Genomic DNA, 22,183 nt, shown 5'->3' on the forward strand with positions numbered 1-22,183 from the left:
AACTGGATGCTCACAAGAAGTTACGGCGCCCCTTTGCCCTGATTCTGACATTCGGGTTCATTTGTGGGGTTTTCGTTTTGTTTTGTTTTATGGTCTTTTGTCTTTTTAGGGCTGCACCCGTGGCATATGGAAGTTCCCAGGCTAGGGGTCTAATTGGAGCTGTAGCTGCCAGCCTACACCACAGCCACAGCAAGGCGGGATCCAAGCCCTGTCTGTGACCTACACCACAGCTCATGGCAACCCCACTGAGCGAGGCCAGGGATCAAACCTGCGTCCTCATGAAAACTAGTCGGGTTCATTAACCACTGACCCATGACAGGAACTCTTCCCCCCTATTTTTTTAAGGCAGGTGAAATTCTGATAACCTGTAGTTAATTGTTTTGATTTTTTATTTTTTAACTGAGATATAGTTGACATACAATATATAGTTATCCTTTTTTTTTTTTTTTTTTTTTTTTTTTTGTCTTTTGTCTTTTCGTTGTTGTTGTTGTTGCTATTTCTTGGGCCGCTCCCGTGGCATATGGAGGTTCCCAGGCTAGGGGTTGAATCGGAGCTATAGCCACCGGCCTACGCCAGAGCCACAGCAACGCGGGATCCAAGCCGCATCTGCAACCTACACCACAGCTCACGGCAACGCCGGATCGTTAACCCACTGAGCAAGGGCAGGGACCGAACCCGCAACCTCATGGTTCCTAGTCGGATTCGTTAACCACTGCGCCACGACGGGAACTCCTAGTTATCCATTTTAAAGTGAACAATTCAGTGGCATGTGTGGTGCGCAACCACCACCTTGGTTAGTTCCAGAAGATTTTCCTCACCCCTAAAGAAGCCTCCTATCGATTAAGAAGTTAGCCCCATTCGCTCCTCCTCCTGGCCCCTGGAAACCATCACTCACTAGCCCTGGTTCTGCATGCCCGGGTTAGGATGCCCGCTCCAGCCTGAAGGTAGGTCTCTCCACATCCCTGAGCAGGATTCTCCAGCCTGAAGGGGCTGCCTGAGCCACCTGCAAGCTCCCTTCCAAGTGGCCTCAAACCCTTCCAGGACAAGAACCTCTGGAGGGCTCCAGTTTTGAGTGTCCTCCCTTAAGTCTGTTGGTTCTGGGTGGCCGGAGGTCGAGGGATGCCGATGACCAGGTGAGTAGACTATCACTGAATTTGCTTTTCTCCGGGTTGAATGTGGTATCTGCTTAAGTGCAGAATCCTAAGCAGCAGGACAAAAACAGACACCCTGTGTCTCTGGACTTCTACCTTCTGTTACCTCCTACAGGAAATAGCATTCACTCTGGGGAAAAGGCACATGCTCAGCAGGAAAACACACACACACACACATTTTTTTGGCTGTGCCCTTGGCATTCAGAAGTTCCCGGGGGCAGGAATAGAACCCATGCCACCGCAGTGACAGTGCCAGGTCCTTAACCTGCTGAGCCACCAAGGAACTCCAGGGAAACATATTTACAATTTTTTTTTTCTCTTTATGGCCGTACCTGTGGCATATGGAACTTCCTGGGCTTGGGGTCAAATCAGACCTGCAGCTGGGACTACGCCAGAGCCACAGCAACACAAGATCCGAGACACATCTGCAACCTACACTGCACCTGGTGGCAATGCCGGATCGTTTTACCCACTAAGCAAGGCCAGGGGTTGAACCCGAATCCTCATGAACACTAGTCGGATTCTTAATCTGCTGAGCAACAATGGGAACTCTAGGAAACATATTTTTAAAGGACTTTTGCATATGTGGTGAAAGAGCTACTTTGCTTAAAAGATGCATGGACTTCACAAAAAGATAGGATTCCAAGATTGAAACTAAAAAGTACGTGATGTCGTCCAGCTTATAGAGCAGTGAAAATTCATTATCTCATGTAGCCTTCTCAACATCAGAAAGTAACATTATGAGTCCCATTTTACAGACAAGGAAATGAAAGCAGTCAGAAGTTAAATGACTTGCCCAGGGTTGCACAGCTAGAAATGGCAGGCAGGACTTCCTGACTCCAAAATCCTTGCTCTTCTTAGGATGCTGGGTGTTACGGATTGAATGTGTCTGCCCCAAATTCCTATGTTGAAACCCAGTCCCTCATATGATAGTATTGGGAGGTGGATGGAGCCTTTGGGAGGTAATTAGGTCCCTGAGAGTAGAGCCTTCATAAATGGGATTAATGTCTGTTTAAAAGCACCCCATAGAGCTCCCACCCCTCTTCTGTCCTGTGAGGACACAGTGATGTAGGCTGCCTGTGAACCAGATCGTGGGCCCCCACCAGACACCAAATCTGCCAGCACCTTGATCTTGAACTTCCCAGCTTCCGAAACCCTAAGAAGCCAGTGTTTATTGTTTAAGCCACCCTCTCTGTGCATTTGATGACAACAGCCAAACAGACTGAGTCTGGGGCTTCTACCTGCTGTTGTCAGGATTGATACCCCAGGGAAACAGAGCTTTTCCAGGCATTATCCCTAGCTTTCCCTCTCCTTGAATTTGTCGGATCCATGAGGACCTGACTGAATGAGCCAGGGTCAGAGGGCAGAACCATCCTCTCAGCCTCCCTAGAGCCAGTGTGGAGACCTCTCATCTCAGGCATCTTTGAATACAGTGGAGTGCAAGGGGAGTGTGGTCCAGTCCCTGCCCACACCCTCACCTTACACTTCCTGCTTCCTAGCCCGAACCCTCTGTTATAATCACACCAAACTGTTGCCAAGCATGCCAGAAAGTTCCTACCCCCATGCCTTTAACAATTATCGTGATGATAACTACAACGGCGATAGCTCTCTCCTGGCTCCTACTAATGTCCTGGGTTCCACACATGTGCTATTTCATTCGCCTGTTCTCCCCTCTCCCCACCTAATGATGTGGTTAAGGTCAATCCCATTTCACAGATAAGCAAACTGAGGCACAGTGAGGTTAAGTGCTGGGCTTTGAGCCAGACAATCTGGGTTCATGCCCAGCTCTACCGCTATCTAATTAGTCTGACCTTGGGCAAATTCCATCTCTCTCCCAGCTCCAGTATCTTGCAAAACACTGAGCGTGATGAACCTGCCTCATGGGGCTGTGGTGAGAATTAAATTAGACGGGCCCAGCGTTTGGCACCTGGTCAGCATTTCAAAAATGTTCCGAATTATTCATGCCCACTTTGTAGGCAGCCAAGAAAGCAACTAAACTCAGCTCAGCTGTGTCTGACTCCAAACCCTTTCCCTGCATCTCCTCACGTTCATAGTTCAAGACCCAGCTGTCCCACCCCTCCCCAGTTCACCCTCCACCCGCTGGAGGGTGGGGTAGGGAGGAAAGGCATCTGTTCCCCTCTGTAGGAATGAGCTTCCAGGTGATTCTAATGCCCCTCCAAACTTCTAGAAGGGTTTTCTGATCTGCTGTCCTCTCTTGGTTCCCTCCCTTCCAGGTTGAGTAACCCCCCCTTTCTCCTGTCTCCTCTGCACGCTGTCATCTGTGCTGCTTTCCTGCAGCTACGGAATCACATGGCACCCCATCTCCCCCCAGGACCGGGAGCCCCTTGGAGGTCCTGGTGAAATCCTCTCATCTCAGCTCCTAGCAGAGGGCTTTAGAGGGGGCGCATTAAGAAACGAGTCATAATGAGGTAAGTCGGCCCTCGATATTATTGGGTCACTGCTCAGTCCCCCAGTTCCCCACCACATCCAGGATAGGTGGAGGTGCAGGGTAAAAAGACAATAGACGCTTTTGAGACAACTCTTGATGTCCTTCTAGAAGTCAAGGGAAAGACACTTTCAAGAACATTGTCTATATTCTTAGGAAAAACTTGGCTGAATTTCAAGACAGTGATAGGAGGGGGTCGAGGAACAAGGCAGAGAAGAGGAGAATCGGTTTCCCAGGCATGATGTCTTCTCACGTGGAGAAAAACGCTTTCTTTGCCCTTGTAGACAAGGGGAAATGCGGGGGTCTCATAATACCTGAAACTATAATCTCAGTGAGGAGCATTTTGCGGGGGAATTTCCGTTCTAGAAGTCCTTGGCGAGCCTCTTACAGCGCAGACACCCCCATTCTCTCCACGGCCTGCTTTATTTTTCCTCCGAGCACTTGGCCCCGCAAGGCACATCCGATATTTGTTTATCGCTTGTCATCACCCCACCCCACCACTCTCCGCAGGGATTTTGTTTGGATTCCCAGCTGTGTCCCCAGGGCCTGAACCTGCCCTGGCACTTAGTAGGCCCTCAAAGAGTGTCTGTTTAGGGCTGAATGCATGTTTTGAATGCCCACGCTCTCACCGCCCCCCCGCGGCCAGGTGGGCCGGGCGGGGATCTGCATCCGACCTCCTTCCCCACGTACAGGTGAGGGGCAAGGGGACCCAGGTCCAGGAACCTGGCTGGCCTGAAGGTCCGGGGCACTCGAGCTGGAGCGGGAGCCCTGCCAAAACGGGCTGTGACCTTGGGCCATCCCCGCGCTTCTCAGCGCTGGAGTTTCCTCGTCTACGCGGGGAGGGCGCTCAGCCCCCCAGCGCACCCCTCGCGGCAGCCCGCCCGCCTGCCTGCCGCGACTGGCCCAAGGTCACCCCGGCCCTGGGCCGCAGCGCCCTGGCCCCGGAGGGCGCCGGGGGTCGGCGCCGGGCCCCCCGCGCCCCCCGCCCCGGCCGCGGGCTTTCGGGGTGGGGGCGGGCGCGGGGCGGTCCCGGGGCGCTGCGCGCGCTGACGCCGGGCCCCGCGATGCGGCGGCGGGGCCGGGGCGCGGGGGGAGGCGGCGTCGGCGGGCGTCCTCCTTTTGTGCGAGCGCCGGCGGCTCGGCTTCTCGAAGGTAAACGGCGTTTCCTCTTCCTCCTCGTTGCGTCTCTTCCTTTTATAGTTATTTCTCGCCTGGCACTCGCCGGGGCCGCTGCTGCTGCTGCTGCTGCCGCCGCGGCGGGGGCCGCTCGCAAACCTGTGGCGGTGACGTGAGACCCGCCAACCCGGAAACGGCGGCGGCGGCGGCGGCACCCGAGGCTCCAAGGCTCCGAGGCTCCTGCGCTCCAGCGCCCGCGGCCACTCTGCCCTCGCCGCTCGCCCCGGCCGCCAGGTATGTGCTTGGGGCTCCGCCGGCGCCGCCGCCCGGTTCGCCCGCTCGCGCCCTGGGAGCCGATCCGCACCCGGGGAGGGCGTGGGGTGTGGGGCGCGCGCGTGATGGGTGCGGGGAGAGGTGGGGGTGCGATCCGGGCCGCGCGGGGTGCCCTGCGGTTGGAGATGGGGGCGCCGCAGGGGGGAAGGCCCCCCGGACTGGGAGGGGGCCCGGAGGATGCGGCTCGGGTGGGTTGGGGCGGGAGGATGCGAGGGGTGCACGCCGCGGGGCCGCCGCCCGGGTCCACCCAGCTGCGGGGAGCGCGCAGCGGCTCCCCGCGCCAGGAGGGAGGTGGTTGCCCAGCGTGGCTGCGCCCTCTCGGACCCCTCCTGTGCGCCAGGTGGAAGCGCAGGGTCTCACCCTGGGCGCCCCCTACGCCATCCCGGCTAAGTTCCACTGGGGGCTTGCAAGGCCAGTCTCTTAAAATTGAGGAACTGGAGGGAGTGAGCAAAATCTCCAATGGCTTCAAGACTTCCTCCTGGGGCAACCACCCGCCTATGTTTAAAGAACATTTCCTCTTTACCCTTTATCTTTTCATCATCTTTTTCTTTTTCTTTTTTTTCTTTTCTTTTTTTTTTTTTTTTTTTTTTGGTGGAAGTTCAGTGTTAACGGGAGGATGCCCTTGCAAACTGCAGGGTTTTCCTGGGGCTGCGTACACGCACCGTGGGTCTCGAACCTCTGTGAGCTGTGTAGGGGGTGGGAGGAAAGAGGAACCGAGGACTTCCCTTACCGGAGCCCCAGGGGCGGGGGTAGGGGGGTGGGGGGGTGGGATCTTTGATCCTCACCCCACCGGGGCCAGCGAGGGGGAGGGGTTGAGCGGGAAAGAGATCCCCCCCCCGCCCCGCAGAGGAGTGTCACGTGCATTTGCACCTATGTTTTAAGTCCTGGCGCTGCCACTTACTAGCTGTGTGACCTTGGGCAAGTCGCTTGCCCTCTCTGAGTCTTCCGCGGCGGAGTGTAAAATGGGTTGCTTTGAGTTGGGCTGTAGAAAGTGAGCGTGGATTTCCTGGCCTGGAGAGGATGCAGTGATGGGAAGTGTCATTATCAGTCACCTTTAGTTTCAGCATTTCCCCCCCACCCCACCCCCAGGGAGGCCTGGGCACTTGGGAGGCTCTCCATAGCTATTTGTGAAATGATTAGGTGGATGGTGAATTTTGAGACGTGAGTGGGTGGGTGTGTCCATATTTTGGTTTCCTTGCCCTGTAACATCCATTCTGCAATCCCCAGACAGCCACATCTTGCCACCTGGGATATATATATATATATATATATATATATACACACACACATATATATATATATAAAATATGTAATCTTCCTCCTTTCTGAAGAGGATTAGCTCGTGAAAATCATTGACTCCTTGTGAAAAGGAGCTTAAACTCTGACTTCCAGCCTCTCCTAATTCTTGGAAGATTGCGTTTGGTGAAAATGAAAAGGAGGCGTGGTTTTGATTGCCACCACCAGATGCCTGGCTGGGGCAGGCTGCCAGGGCTGCCAGCTGGGCGGGGGGGTTCCTGTAAACGTTGAGGAAGCTGGGGGAGTGGTAGGTTTTCTCCTTGCTCCACCTACAGAGGTGGTCAGCTGGCCTGAGCTTTCTTCCCAGGGAGGCATGTTGTAATTTGCATGTCTGCATCCTGGCTAAACTTTAGGTTTGGGGCAGGGCAGAGTGTGTGAGTGATGGAGGAGGCTGGTATGGCTTCATGCACATGGGTGCTTGGAAATGGCCTTCAGATCAAGGCCCACTATGCGTTTCTGCACATCACTTTGGGAGATTTTCGGGTAATTTTGCTTTCTCTGACAGCCAGCCGCCTTCTCCTTTCTCAGCTCCCAAAGGCCTGTGTGCACCTCTCTTAGGATCCTTCGCTGTGCTTTCTTTTTTTTCTCCCCTCACATCTGGAGGGCAGCCTGAGTGCTACTCTTATTTTCAGAGGCAACAGCAGGCACCTGTTGGGGGGGAGGCAGCTGTAGTTAAACAGGCGTTGGTTCATATTTAAGATGTAGAGTGACCATAGTACCTCCAAAGGAGAGATTTTTATTCTCATCTTATGACTTTGAGAAAGTGCAGGACTTGGCCCAAGAACCTCAGCCAATTCAGCAGCTTCAAGGTCTTCACTCAAGTCGTCCGTCTACAAGACTCTCCCGCTCTTCCCTGTGGACTGTGCTCCCTTCTGAATGGCTTTTGTTTCCTCTGGCACCTGGCAGGCTGGCTGGCATATGCCGGATACACAGTGCGTGGATTTTTTTTTTTTTTTTTTTTTGACAGAAAGAACAAAAGAGTGATGGTTTTCCCTTTGCTCTTTATGGAGATACAGTCTGTCTCCACCTCAAGGTCAGTGCACTGGCCTGTAGGTGACCTTGAAACTGTTCTCTGGTGGTTCCTCCCAAGTGCATCCTGATTCCTCCTCGTGGAACCCCAGCCTCTGACAGCTCAGGACCCAGAGCCCATGACAGGAGGCACTCCTGAGGGACACCGGTGCCAGGAGGTTGTGGCCTCACACTCAGCACCTCCTTGATTGAAGGAGGTCCTGTGGCTTCTGTGGTCTGGGACATGGCAGGCTCCAGCAAAACCGTCTTCCAGCGGGCATTGTGGAGTCAGTCTTGTATCAGTGAATCATTTAAAATCTGTACACTTTAGCCTGACAAGTATCCATGTGGATGCGGGTTTGATCCCTGGCCTCGCTCAGTGGGTTAAGGATCTGGCGTTGCCATGAGCTGTGGTGTAGGTCACAGATATGGCTCAGATCCAGTGTTGCTGTGGCTGTGACCTGGGCTGGCAGCTGTAGCTCTGATTTGACCCCTAGCCTGGGAACTTTCATAGGCCACGGGTACAGCCCTTAAAGGAAAAAAAAAAAAAAAAAAAAGGAAAAGAAAAAAAAAATCAGTACACTTTAGCTACATGCTGGCATGAAGCCTCAGAGAGGTCATGACCTTCTCGGAACTTTCTTTTCCAATCTGTGACCAGGCAAAATAATGCCTGCCGCATCCCATCCAGTTCCCTGGGCTTCCGAGCATGAGGGCAGGACCCATATCCTCACCTCACTTTCTGCTCTTAGCGCCCCAGTGCCTGTTAGCGGGTTTCTTCACCTTTCAGAGCCTCACGGTTCTCATTTGGAAAACCCGCCGGTGTCTCAGGGGTTGTTTTGCTCACTGCCCTGATGTGAGTCACGCTGCTAGCCCAGGCCCCCAGCGTCAGTAACGACCGCCTGTGTCCTCACCTAGAGCAAGCGAGAGTGCCCGGCCCGTCTCTCCTTTTCAGTTTGAATTGGAGCTTCTGGAGAGAGAAGTAACTGGAGCGCAGAGGGTCGGGGATGGGGGCTGATTTTATTCTTCTTCTCTGGGACACTTGATAAAGGTCTGAGGGGAGTTCCTGCTGTGGCACAACAGGAATGGCAGCGTCACCCCAGGACACGGGTTCGATCCCCAGCCTGGCACAGTGGGCTAAAGGATTTGGTATGGCTTTGTGGCTTGGATCTGATCCCTGGCCTGGGAAGTCTGTATGCCATTGGGGTGGCCAAAAAAAGGGGGGGAATCGCTGATGAAGGAACAGTCGTCCTGATGCTGTTTTTCACCTGTCCCTGAGGGTGTAAGCTCTTCTCAGGACTCTCTCTCATAAAGTCAGCCCTTTGTATGCCAGTGACACTCCCTTTGCATCGTCTCACAACCTTCCTATCCACTCCTTCCAGATTTCACCCGAGACTTGACTCCCCCCCAGGTTCTCAAATGGACAGAGTTCCTGTTGCCTGGGTGAAACTTTGGGAGTCTGATCTTCGATGTTCTTAAACGGGGTTCTTAAACGGGGGATGGTTGGCCTCACCAGGTTGAAAGGAAGATAATAACTTTGTAGCCAAGGATGCATGAGGTTAAGGGCAATTGTATTTTCCCTTCTTGTCTCTTCTGCTTCAGAGGAAGCGTGGGTATGGGTTTGGGGGCCAGACTGTCTGGCTTTCCATCCTGGTTCTGCTGCTTACCAGTTCTGGGACCCTGGGCAAGATACTTCCTCTCTCTCTGGGCCTTCTTCACTTTTTTTTTTTTTTTTTTTTTTTTTTTTGTCTTTTAAGGGCCGCACCCGCGGCACATGGAGGTTCCCAGGCTAGGGGTCGAATCAGAGCTGTTGCCGCCAGCCTGCACCCCAGCCACAGCAACACCAGATCTGAGCCACATCTGCCACCTACACTGCAGCTCACAGCAATGCTGGATCCTTAACCCACTGAGCAAGGCCAGGGAGCGAACGCACAACCTCATGGATCCTAGTCGGATTCATTTCCACTGCGCCATGACGGGAACTCCCTTCCTCACCTTTCAAGTGAGAAATTGGCACCAGCAGAGGTTGCTGTGACAATCAATGCAGAGGTGGTATGGGGAGCCTCCCGGCACAGTGCATGGCACATAGTAGGTGCTCAGCAAATCTCAGTTTCCCCCCCTCCCCGCCCCCTCCCCGCCCGGGCTCTTTCTGTCCCAGCCTCCATCCCAGTATACTGTCCCTCCGTTAACAGAGCTCTGCTTCCTATGAGGGATCAAGCCCTTGGTTGGCAGCTTCTTCCTAGATTCAAGTTCAAGCCACCACGCTTTCCCAAACCGCTAGTGGACCGGCCTCAGAGTGGTGCTTCCACTGAATAGAGAGATCCCGGTACCAGAGCTTGTCAAGGAGAGTAAACTGGGGAGTCATTGAGTTTACGTTTTGTCCCATTGATTTTTTTTTTTCTTCCTCCTTTCCAAAGACTCACTAGCTGCCATCTGCTCCAGGGGAAGGAGACATCATGTTCATAAATACATAAATAATCGAAGGCAACGAGGAGATTTGTTTAAAGAAGCGATGCTGAGAATGATTTTTATAAATATTTAAGATAATCTAAAACCATTAGAGGAATTGCAGGGTTTATTAAAAAAACTGAAAGCGTGTTTTGGAAGGGTTCCTTTTCTTTCCAAGCTTGAATAAATGTCAAGAGTAGGAAATCAGGGAAGAGCATTTTTCTGAGCAGGGACACAGGGCCTGGAAGGGGCAGGTGGGCCTCTGGTCTGTTTGTCTTTGCTGTTGGGTGTTGGCAGCTGTGCAGCCATCCGTTTATGGGGGCTGATGGGTGGGGAGCCCAAGGGCAGCCAACTCCCCAGAACTGAGGGGATTGCCTCACAGTTCTGAAGCTGCCTGAGCTTCCCTGAGACTCGGGGCCAGTGGCACATGCCAGGAATCACCCTGGGGGCTGAACATTTCATCTCACAGCTTGCTTGTGAGAGTCAGTGGCAGGCTTCTGGAAGGTTCCTAAGGTGGAGGTCTTTTGGTTCATGACAGGCTACATTTTCCTGAGCCCTGCTAAGGCCTGCAGGTTGGGAGGCATCTAGGTGTCAAAGTGAAGAATGTGTGGTAGGGGGCACATCAGAGCTGGGGGGCATCTTGGAACACCTCCCAGTTGGAAGTGTGCCCCAAATCCCTCATGGATTCCCTTGCAGCTTCTGAGTCGGAGGCCTGGGGTGGACTGAGAGCCTGCCTTTCTAACAGTGTCCCACTCGATGCTCTGGCTTGTGGACCACATTTTGAGTAGGGGGTGCCTGGAGGTCCCCACTCCCCTCATTCATTTGGGACCCCAACTGACACTGAGGATGCAAATTAGAATATGACCTGGAGGCTCCCGGCAGCTGATGGCTTAGTCAGCAGGGGGGAGAGGGAGAGGCAGACAGGCCCCAAATGACATGATAAGAAGGTGGTGGGAGCATGAAGGATTGGTGGAGAAAAAAGCCCGGCTTTACCGCCTGGGAGGCGCCCCACAGGGCCTGTGGGTGCTCTGAGCAATTAGGTGGGGGTGGGCGAGGGAGGGAAGGTAGGCAAGGTAGGCAGGCAGGGTGAGCAGGCTGGGCCTGCCCACGTGCTGGGGTCTGGAAGGACAGAGCAGGAACCTCTTGCTCAGAGTTGCAGGCATCCTGTGCTGTTAAGCGAACAGACGAGGGAACTGACATCCAGACAGGGAACCGTTCTTGCCCAAGAGGCAAAGTCAGGGCCGGAACCTGGGTCTTCTGGTCCTGGAGCCAGGCTTTTCACACGGCCCCCGGAGCCCCTCCCTGTGAGCGCCTCGGGGCTACCTGACTGCAAGGCTCTGAGGCCAAGGGGATGCTGGAGGCTGGACGCCCTTCCCGGGCCCAAAGGTACCTCTACCATGACCTTCCTTTGGCAGGGGACCAAGCCCTGTAACCCGCAGGGACAAAGAAGGCCCAACACAGGAAAAGTGAGGACTTTGAAGTCACATAGCCCGTCGGAGGCTAGTAGTCTCCTCTCCCCCCCCCAATCCTCAGCCTCTGATTAGGAGGCCGGGGGACAGAGTGCAGTCCTGCGGAGACTTAAGGGTGGGGAGAAGCTTGGGCAGCCTGAGGAAGGAGAACTCCATCCTTGACTCATTTGCTTAGTGGAATCTCGTGGGAACGCCTCTGTCTGGCCCCCTTGGAGCTCTTTGGACTTTAAACCCAGTGTCCACCCAGCAAATGCTGTCGGACTGGGGCGCTGAAGGTGCCCTGGTCCTACCACTCAGTAGCTGTGAGACGTCGCCCAAGTCACAGCACCTGGCTGAGCCAGAACCATCCCGAGTGAAGCAGGGCTGATAATGCCTGCCTCTCCCGATTGGAGAACTAAGTGAGATAATGTGTGTCCCAGATGCTAGGCTAGCCCCTTGCAGAAACACTCCAAAAATACCCACGCCCCTCTTCCCAAGGACAAAGGCACCTCCGGGCGGGAACTGATGTGTCTCGTGCTGATTTCAGAGTGCGACGTGGGGTTACGGATCGGAAGGGAGGGAGGGTAGGCATTTCTGTAAGATAACTTGAAACTGCTGCCGAGCCTTTGTGTAAAACTGAACGCTGGGGTTGGCCCCTCTGGGTTCTGCTTGGAACGATGAAGAGAATGATGTACCTTCGGGCCTGGTACCTCCTGGGTCACATGGGATCCCCTCGCTGGGGAGCCTTCTGCAGGTTGCCCACCTCCCGCCGCCTTCGCAGTGCCTGTGTTGCAACTTTGTTGTGGCTCCGAAGTCAGAAACCGGATGAATCTGCCTGGTGTAGGGCCGGACATCTCACCGATGCCCAAGAATCCGTGTTCCCCCGTCCACTCAGCCTCAGGGTCTGGGATGCACAGAGGAGGAGCGTGTAGACCAGGGGGGTGGGGGGTGGGGGCTGTGTACCCGCCTGGCCCCAGCTTTGCTCAAACCCAGAGTTGAAGTAAAATCCAGAAGACAGTGAGGAAGTGAAACTCAGGCAATAACATCCTAAGATGTCTGCCCTGCTGCCTTGAACTCGAGTTCTGTGTCCTGCCCTGAGCTCCGGAGGTGCCAGAGACCAGCCCCTGGGCACACACAGATCAAACTGGCAGTGAACAGAGGCTGAGGGATATTTCACAGACCTTTCTGAACAGGGCTTCATAGCTGTCGAGGGCTCAGCTCCTTTGGAGGAAACAGATCCACCCTCTCTGCAACGACAGGTACCCCGTGAGAACCCACTGTGCGCTGGCCTGGTGATGGATCCACAAGAGGAATAAATGCTAAGTGTCCCCCTGCCACCCCCACGAGTCCCTAAGGGCTAGCCACTTGAGAAGGAAGGATTGGGGTTGTTCCCTCAGGCTCACCCAAGCCCAGCCCCGCTAGGCCTGTTCTTGTCACGTAGAAATTGGAGAAGTGCTCCAGTGCTGTTTGAAGGTTGTGGGACAGTAGGGAGAGTCACCAGGCACCAGAGGACAGAGTGGCAGGTGACTGAAGGGGCGGCGGGAGCAGGGCTTGGGCAGCGGTTGTGGCCCAGACAGAGGCCTCCCTAATCACAAGGCGCTCGTAAATGTCATATTGTAGGTTTTTGTGATGGGGGTTTTGGGGGTCTCCTTTGTAATAACTTCCCTTACTGAGCACGGACGATGCATGTGTCCTTTGCAGTTACGTTCTCGGTAACCCTGTGAGGCAGGTCGTGTTATCCTCAACTTACAGATGAGGAAACGGAGAACAGTTAGAGGCTAGTAAAAATCAGGCTTGGGGGAATTCGTGTCGTGGCTCAGTGGGTTACAAACCTGACTAGCATCCGTGAGGATGCAGGTTCGATCCCTGACCTGGCTCAGTGGGCTAAGGATCTGATGCTGCCTTAAGCAGTGGTATCGGCCATAGACATGGCTTGGATACCGTTTTGCTGTAGGCTGGCAGCTGCAACTCCAATTCGACCCCTAGCCCAGGAACTTCCATATGCCGAGGGTGCAGCCCTAAAAAGCAAAAAAAAAAAAAAAAAAAAAGCAGGACTTGACGGTACTGCGCCAGCTTCAACGCCCACCTCTCTCTACTACCTCTTCCAAGTGCATCTCGAATATAACTCGAAAAATCTCCAAAGCCAAAAACGAAAAAGGAGTTCCCATCATGGCACAGCGGAAATAATTCTGACGAGGAACCATGAGGTCGTGGGTTCGATCCGTGGCCTTGCTCAGTGGGTTAAGGATCTGGCATTGCTGTGAGCTGTGGTGTAGGTTGCAGACGCGGCTTGGATCCCGCATTGCTGTGGCTGTGGTGTAGGCCAGCGGCTACAGCTCTGATTAGACCCCTAGCCTGGGAAGCTCCATGTGCTGCAGGTACAGCCCTCAAAAGACAAAAGACAAAAACAGAAGAAAAACCTCCAAAGGGAGTTGTGTACCAGCGAGCAGGCACTGCTCCTGCTGGATGCTGCTAGAAGACAGTGGTGGTTCTCTAAGTGGGCATCTCGCTCTGATGGGCACCTCGGCCATCATCACCACCGAGAGGTACCCTGTGAACGCATCAGCCAAGGGAGTTCCGAATTTATAAATTACTCTTGCAGATAGATGACTTGGGCCCATTAGGGTGGTAAGGTTCTTGGTAAATTCATTGTGAAACTGGCTTGTGCTATTAATACACCCCTGGGTGCATTTGGTGTTAGGATGTGTGGCACAAGCATTGTCTGCATTACTCTGCCTGCACACCGCCCCAGAGGAAAATCTGGAGGAAGGAAGTGTGCTAGGAAGGAAGTGTGCTAGGTGTTGAATTGGAGCTGCAGCTGCCAGCCTACAGCACAGCAACACCAGATCCGAGCTGCATCTGCAACCTGTGCTGCAGCTTGGGGCACCACTGGATCCTTAACCCACTGAGCGAGGCCAGGAGTCGAACCGGCGTCCTCATGGAGACTACGTTGGTCCTTAACCCACTGAGCCCCAGGGGGAGCTCCAAGGGTCCACCCTTTTAACCAGCATTCTCAAGTGATTCTGATGCAGTGGTCCCCGTCACCCACCTAGAGGAACGCCCGCATAGCATCTTTTGGCCGTGTGCCATCTGTGTCTAATTCCGGGTGTGCCTGGGGGCGGGGCAGCTGGCGTAAGGTGGGAAGGTGTTAAAGGTCATCTAGTCCTATCCTTTCTGGTCTTTTTCAGGCCACAGCCCCCACAGGAAATAGAATTTGTAAGGCGTGGGTTGGGGGATGGGCAGTAAAAGAGGAAGCATCTCTGAGCTGGAGGTGACTGACCCCAGGGCCACCTGCCCAGAGCGTTGAGGAGGTCCGTATCTCAACACAATGTGACCTTCCCACTTGGGAAGCGCTGATTCTTACCCCAGGTGGGACCTTGCTCAGACGGCCCGGATTGGTGATGTGGGGTGCCCAGATCACCCGGGCAAAGTCGTCTAGGCCACTCATGGAAAGAATGAGCACCCAGCCAGGGAGGTGAAGGGCCTACTAAGGACCAGCTCATGGCCCAATGAGAATTTCTTGTGACCAGAGGGCCTGTCCTTGGCAGGTGGGTTATTGAGAAAGGCCACCATGAGGTGGCCTTGCTGGCACTCCCCAGCCTCGGAGGCCCGGTTTCCTGTTCTTATCCGAAACTGATTTTCTACTAGTTCCCAACAGACAGACACATCCTTCAAGACCCAAAAGCACCAAAGGAGAAGAAACCTTACACAGCAGTCACATCTCAGCTGTGATGCCCAGAAGTCAGCACAGCAGGCACAGCTGGAGGGCAAAATGACTCGGAACTTGCACATGCGTGGTTTGTGTGTGTGATGCGGTGCAGTAACGTGTGTGTAAATTTTGAAGCATGAACAGTAGTGTATAGCGTCCAGTAAGGTACAATGTACGGTATCCAGAAAATAAAACAAGGACAAATGCAATGGGCAAAGGACACTTTTATTAAAGTCTTCTTAATTTGGAGCTCCCTGGTGGCTCAGTGGGTTAAGGAGCCAGCGTTATCACTGCTGTGGCTCAGGTTCAATCCCTGGCTTGGGAACTTCTGCATGCTCAGTGGCCAAACAATATTTTTTCTTAATTAAAAAAAAGCATTTGGGGAGTTCCCATTGGGGTGCTGCAGAAATGAATCCAGCTAGCACCCATGAGGATGAGGGTTCGATCCCTGGCCTTGCTCAGTGCGTTAAGGATCTGGCATTGCTGTGGCTATGGTGTAGGTCACAGATGCAGCTCGGATCTGGTGTTGCTGTGGCTGTGGTGTAGGCTGGCAACTGTAGCTCTGATTCGACCCCTAGCCTGTGGAACTTCCATATGCCGCAGGAACGGCCCTAAAAAGAAAAAAAAGCATTTGGCCCTTCGAATGTAGTTGAATTTGGCTAAGTTAAATGAGCGAGCTCGGGGTCTTGAGGACATTGTGGTGCATTGAGGGCACCTTGAGTGTGTGTGGTTGCATTCCATATATTCCATATGTCTGGCTAGTCATTCCTGCTTGATTGTGACCAACTCCGGAGAGAGTTTTGGGGGTTCCAGCTCCTTGTGAGAGACCCAGAGGGCTGGAAGGCACAGCCTCTCTTGGCCTAGTGAGGCCTGACTCTTTTCTTTTTTTTTTTTGGTCTTTTTAAGGCCTCACCCGCGGCATATAGAAGTTCCCAGGCTAGGGGTCGAATCAGAGCTGCAGCTGCTGGCCTACACCACAGCCGCAGCAACACAGGATCTGAGCCCTGTCTGGACCCACACCACAGCTTGGGGCAATGCCGGATCCCTAACCCACTGAGTGAGGCCAGGGCTCGAACCCAGTTCCTCATGGGCCCCTCAGTGGGTTCCTTACCACTGAGCCATGACGGAAACTCCCTACTGTTTTTTTGAATAAAAGCCATCTCTTTGATCACAGCAGCTCCTAAATTGAAGACTTTTACGACTGTCCTTGTTTCTGCCCATCTCCCATCTGGGGTTGGGTGCCCCAGCACAGAGGAGATTTGAGAGGGCCTCCTGGGCCCCTGGGGGACTCCTGCCTCTGGAGAGGACCCTGCCCCCCCCCCCCCCCCGCCCGGGGAACTGTCTGTTTCTCAAGCCTTGTTTCTCAAAGTTTCAGCGGCGAAAGGCAGGGGAAGTGTAGAAAAACGAATTTGCATCCTTGTGACTGCGCCCTGGCCCTCGCCCTCTTGGAGGCAAATGCAGAGTAGAACCAGAGGTGTGACTTTGGACGGTCCTCCAGCCCCTTCCCCCAGGGACCCCCCACCCCCAGAATCATGGCTGGGAACGTCGTGGGAAAGTGCTTCTCTCCAGCTAAACTGACCTTTGTCTCAGGACCTGGGGTAGTTAACACCCAAAGAAAAGGCACCTGATCTTTTGTTCTTGAGTGGTCATGTTACATGGGGCAAGAGGGAAGGTGTTTGATTTCACCTTGGAACTTGTTCTCCTACCTGTTATGGAGCAGCCACTCCGACAGGGAAGGTTGAAGGGCAACTGAGAGACACCTGCTGGTGTGCAGAGACCAGAATGTTCCATAGGCGCTCGCTCCAGAGAAAACCCAGCGGGTGCCCTGGTTCCCCCCACCCCCCTGGGTGCCTGGGAGTCCAGTCATCCCCGGAAAGCACCCGAGTTTTCTTGCTGGTGGCCAGCTGGGTCCTTGATCAACCCTTCTGGGCAATCATGGCAATTTTTGTCAAGAGCCATGCAGATCTTTGTAAGCTTTGACCCAGTGACCCCACTTTGGGAACGCTCTCTCAGGGAAACAATAGAAAATCCGGACAAAATGTTGTACGGAGGTGGTCAGCTCAGCTTTTTTGGCAATAGCAAAATAAATTGGAGATACCCAAAGCCTCTGACCATAACCAAAGACCTGAATCATTTCTGCTGTAGCTGCTAAGGGGAAGGCCAGGGAGGCTGGGTGAAGCTGAGCAAAGGCAGTTGTTTATTGGGGAAAAGGTGAGAGGGAAATACACCCCGAAATCGTGTCAGAGTTGTGGCCAGGGGACCAGAATATGGTTGTCTTTCTTTTCCCTTCTCTGGTTTATACCTTTTCTGTGATGTGGTTATGGCACTTCTACTGGAAGAGGAATTCTTTCCTCTCTTTTCTGCTAAGAAACCAAGTGCTCGGCTGTTTCCAGGGAAAGCGAGAAAACCAACGTTGAGCTCCCTTTCTGCATGGCGCTCGAGAAAACAGACCAGTTCCTAAAACAAAGGCCTAGGTCCCAGTGCTCCTTGGCCAGTTAATAGGAATATAAGAGGACAGCTCGCAAAATCCTCCAGTATAATAGCCGCCGTGGATCAGACCCCCAGACCCGGGCAGAAGGCATTATTGTTGCCATTTATTAATACTAATAATAATGGGGTCATGGGGGAGGGGGAGTCAGGGAGAAGTCACGTGACTCTCTCCACTCTCAGCGCTGTCTCCCAGAGCTGCTGATGGGGTTCAGGGTGTTTAGAGACCCCAGTACCAGGACCTCTTTTCAAGTCATTTGGAGATTATTTTCTGGGAAAGCTAAGGTGAGGGACAGCTACCAGGGCACAGCAGCAAATTGTTTTCCATGTGGGTGATGTTGTCTTTGTAAGTGGGAAGCAGACGTGTAGTCTGGTTTAGATGGAGGGGGTACTGCCCTGGTGTGTGCTCAGTGGCAGATCTGGAACCTTCTGTCCGCGGGTGGGCATCTGAGCTTCCGTCACTTTGGGAGGGCAAATTTCCAGACTGTCTCTGTGGTATTTAAAATGCTATTGTCGGGAGGTCCCATTGTGGCTCAGTGGTAACAAACCTGACTCCTATCCGTGAGGTTGTGGGTTCGATCCCTGGCCTCGCTCAGTGGGTTAAGGATCCAGCACTGCCGTGAGCTGTGGTGTAGGTCACAGATACGGCTTGGACCCAGCATTGCTGTGGCTGTGGTGTAGGCCGGCAGCTGAAGCTCCAATTCAACCCCAGCCTGGGAACCTCCATATGCTGTGGGCGCGGCCCTAAAAAGACTAACTAACCAACTAAATAAAATGTTGTCTCTCAAGTCCTGTGTTTGTCCTGCAGCTCACTTGTCCCCTTTGCCTTCATTTTGGAGCAGTTCTGATTCAAAACTCCTCAACCAGTTTTTAAAAGGAGGCACAAAAAAAGGTGCCAGGGACTTTGGTGCCAAAGGTAGGTTTGAGGAAGAAGCGTATGAATTAATTTTCAGCTTTAGGTGGAAAATTGAATTTGCCGTATTTTATTCTTTTTTTGGCCACTCCTGCGGCATGTGGAAGTTCCCGGGCCAGGGGTTGAACCCTCGCCGTAGCAGTGACCACACCAGATCCCTAACCCACTGAGCCACAAGGGAACTTCTGAAGTTGCAGGGGGATGTGTTTGAACTTCTTTCTACACAGCCGTTTATTTATTTACTTGTCCTTTTTCTTTTTTCTTTCTTTTTAGGGCTGCACCGTGGCATATGGAAACTCACATCAGAGCTACAGCTGCTGGCCTACACCACAGCCACAGCAATGCAGGATCCGAGCCGTGTCCATGACCTACACCACAGCTCATGGCAATGCCGGATCCCTAACCTACTGAGCGAGGCCAGGAATTGAACCTGTGTCCTCATGGATAGATACTACTCAGGCTTGTTACCACTGAGCCCTGACAGGAACTCCAAATAGCCATTTATTGAGGGTCAAGAAAAGCCCTTGTTTTCCTCATTCCCGGTCTCCTCCGCTCTCCTGTTGGGCCTCAAGCCCGGGGCCCTCTGCTCCGAGGCACCTTCTGGAGGAAATGACAGGCAGTTGTGCGGAAAGAATGGAGCAGGGAAGCTCCAGCCACCTGCCGAGTCACACCTGCTCCCCCCACCTGCCCCCACAGGGTCCGGGGAGGGAAGTGCAGCCCAGAACAGAGTGGGAAAGCTGCTGGTGAGAGAGGTTTCTGCCTGGGCACATTATCTCATTTAATCTCCCTCGCCCTCTGCGGGGACGTGTCATTGTCGTCAAGGGTGGCTCAGGTGTCAAGCAGTTTCAGTAAAAGGTTTCAGCTGCTCCCCAGCCAGGAAACCTTGCCTCTGCTGGGTGTGTGTGACCAGTCCTGCCAGCTGCTCCACGTCCCCTCGCTCCTCTCTGGAGGAGGGGTCATGAAGCATCCTTACAGGAGGGGGACGTCGGGGAAAGGCCTGTCGCCTCCGTGGTCCCTCTGCCTTCCCCGAGGGGTGTGGCTGCGGCCTGGGCGGCAGGGGTCTGTTCTAGGTCTTCCTCCCTGGCCCCCACGCCTCTCTCAGAGCCTGAGGCAAGCCCTCTGTTGGAGAAGAGTTGAGAACTAACTCTAGGAACAGGCATCCATGGGTAGATGAGCTGGGAGGAGGCGCTGGCCTGGTTCGAGCCCAGCTGAGTGTTGTCAGCGCTGAAGTAGCCATGAGCTTCCTGGCGCTCTGTTCTGCTTCACGGTGACAAACACTATGTCTTGAAACTTAAGAGAAAAAAGAAAAAAAAAAAAAAAAAAGAAAGGAAGAGAAAAAAAGTCAGAAAGGGGCTTCTATGACAGAACGTAAAGTCTAATGACAACACCTTACATCCGTAGAGTGCTGTGTGTTTATGCTGTGGCCTTATTCCAGTAAACATCCCCAAGCCCCGGGCTTGGCTTCTCTCTCTTTGAGGTCTGTAGGTCAAGCTCACAGCAGGCCTTGCTCTGAGAGTGCTTGGAGAATGAATGCGCAATTTTTCTTTCTTTTTTTTTTTTTTCTTTTTTCCGAAAATTGAAGCCCAGAGAGGTTGAGCGATTTGCTTTAAGGCTGCACAGCCAGCGAGGGCCGGAGTTGGGACTTAGTCCTGGCTCTTCTTCAAGTTCCCTTGGTGGCCTCCTCGCAGATGCACATCAGGCTGGCAGAGGAATTCAGATGCCAAGAGACACCCCTGTTGAATGACCAGGGCGTTTACTGAGACCTCATTCCCCCTTTATTCTGAAGGCTGGTATCCTGGTCGTCTCGGTCAGCCTGCTCTTGTGGCCACATGCACTGTCCTCCCTAACCCCTTGCCTGCTGAAGCATTTTCTCCTTTGTATGACACTCTTGGGTCTCCTCCAAAGCTCCTGGAAGCCCCCTGGGGCCATATTCTTGAGTAGCTGAAAGTCAGGGTGCAGCCTGTGGCTGCTGCCGTAGCAGCTGGAGCGGAAGGAGGCCAATGCTGGTCCCCGAGCGAGGCCTGGCTGTCTGCTGGGTGGTCTCAGGTCACGTCTCCTCTGGGCCATCACACATTCATGTTCCAGCCTCTGCTGTTTTCATCTGTAGACATGGTCATTCGTGCATCAGACACGTCCCATAGCCCCTGTGCATGCCGGGTACAGTACGGGGGCTTCTGGTCGTCACAGTAAATGCTGGCTTATCCCTTCAGCCGGCTCTGGGTCGTGTCTTACTTGGGTCCTGTGCACCTCCAGGCTCCGAGGTTTGGGGGGCATTGGGGAGGCTTCCCTGAGAAGGCCTTCTGCACCCCTCTGCCTGCTCCCTTTTGGGGTGCAGGGGGGGACCCTGTGCTCAGTGTTTTTCTTCTTCTTCTCCTGTTCCTCTTCCCCTCCCCTTGCTCCCCTTTCCCTCCTCCCCTCCCCCTCTGTTTTCCATTTTCAGCAAGCTTGAATTAAGCATGAGCTGTTGCCCAGGTTTGGGTTGAATGTCCCGATAGAAAGATTAGCAGCATGCCAGCCCCAGTCCCAGAAGGTCCTCGACTGTGGGAGGAGATGGATTTAGACACCAACAGGGAGTTCCCATCGTGGCTCAGTGGGTTAAGAACCCCACATGGTGTCTGTGAGGATGCGGGCTTGATCCCTGGCCTCCCTCCGTGGGTTAAGGATCCAGCCTTTGCCGTGAGCTGCGGTATAGGTCACAGGTGTGTCTCGGACCCTGTGTTGCCATGGCTGTGGCACAGGCCTGCAGCTGCAGCTCTGCTTCAGCCGCTAGCCTGGGAACTTCCCTATACAGCAGGTGTGGCCTTAAAAGAAAAAAAAAAAAAAGAAGAAGTCATTATATTAATATGCAAAGTCTTAAGGTTTATGAAATTTTAAAAGTTGCAAAATAAGGATATTCATGGTTTAAGGGGCACAACCCCATGTAGTAAAAGTATCAAGAAATGCGTGACAGTGATTAATCCCAAATTTAAGATAGTGTGTACCTCTAGGGAACTGGGAGACAAAATAGTGTTGGGGTGGGATACCCAAGGAACCTAGTAGTTTGCGTTCGCTGTATTTTTGTTGTTGTTGTTCCTTTAGTTGGGTGGTGGGCACCAGAGGCAGTTTCATTATTCTTTACATATTTTTTTGTGTATCTGCAATATTGCAGAGTAAAATTAAAAAAAAAAAAAGTAGGAATTCCCATTGTGGCTCAGCAGGTTAAAAACCCAACTAGTATCTGTGAGGATGTGGGTTCAATCCCTGACCTTGCTCAGTGGGTTTAAGGATCTGGCATTGCCACAATCTGTGGCATCGGTCACAGATGTGATGCACATCTGGCTTGGCTGTGGCTCTGGCTGTAGCCGGCAGCTGCAGCTCCAATTTGACCCCTAGTCTGGGAATTTCCATATGCTATGGATGTAGCCCTAAAATAAACTAATTAAATAAAAATAAAGTTGTAGGCAAGAGGTTTTGGGGGAGACTGGCCGAGGAGGGTCTGCAGCCAGATATGGGGAAATTTCTCTGCACATCTAGCCAAGCACAGGGCTTGGCCAGGCTCATGCACTCAGGACATCTTCAACTCTGCCCTGAGGGGCTGGGGCAGGCTTTATACAGAAGGTCACAGCTGGAAGTGAATTTTGAAGGCCCAGTGTTGGGAACAGCATTTCAGAAAGAGGGAACAGCATCTGCAAAAGCCGGCAGGCAGGCCAGCGTTCAAGGAACTCCGTGCGAATGGGTGCATTGGCCCAGCTCTGGAGTGGTCCTTCAGTGTATTTGGCTCTTGATCATGTGTGCTCAGAACGGCTCAGAATCCAGGTTGATTTAGAGTTGTCTTGGGATGGGTTCCACTCG

The 22,183-nt window shown here is 53.3% G+C and overlaps 1 protein-coding gene across 28 annotated transcripts in view; it reads left to right on the forward strand.

Moving 5' to 3' along the window:
• The first annotated feature begins 4,694 nt into the window (after window positions 1-4,694).
• CYRIB (CYFIP related Rac1 interactor B) overlaps window positions 4,695-22,183 on the forward strand; it is a 169,468-nt gene continuing 151,979 nt past the window's right edge. For 13 of the 28 annotated variants that reach the window (XR_014842786.1, XM_085020544.1, XM_085020541.1 and 10 more), the window contains exon 1: window positions 4,695-5,007. The gene's annotated coding sequence lies outside the window, so the exon portion shown is untranslated. 28 annotated transcript variants of the gene reach the window in all.

The sequence above is a fragment of the Sus scrofa genome, chromosome 4 (genome assembly GCF_054392235.1).
Source record: "Sus scrofa isolate SSC_HxYL_T2T_F1_AM1 chromosome 4, Sscrofa_HxYL_maternal_Yorkshire_Landrace_v2.0, whole genome shotgun sequence".
In the NCBI taxonomy this organism is placed as follows: Eukaryota; Metazoa; Chordata; class Mammalia; order Artiodactyla; family Suidae; genus Sus; species Sus scrofa.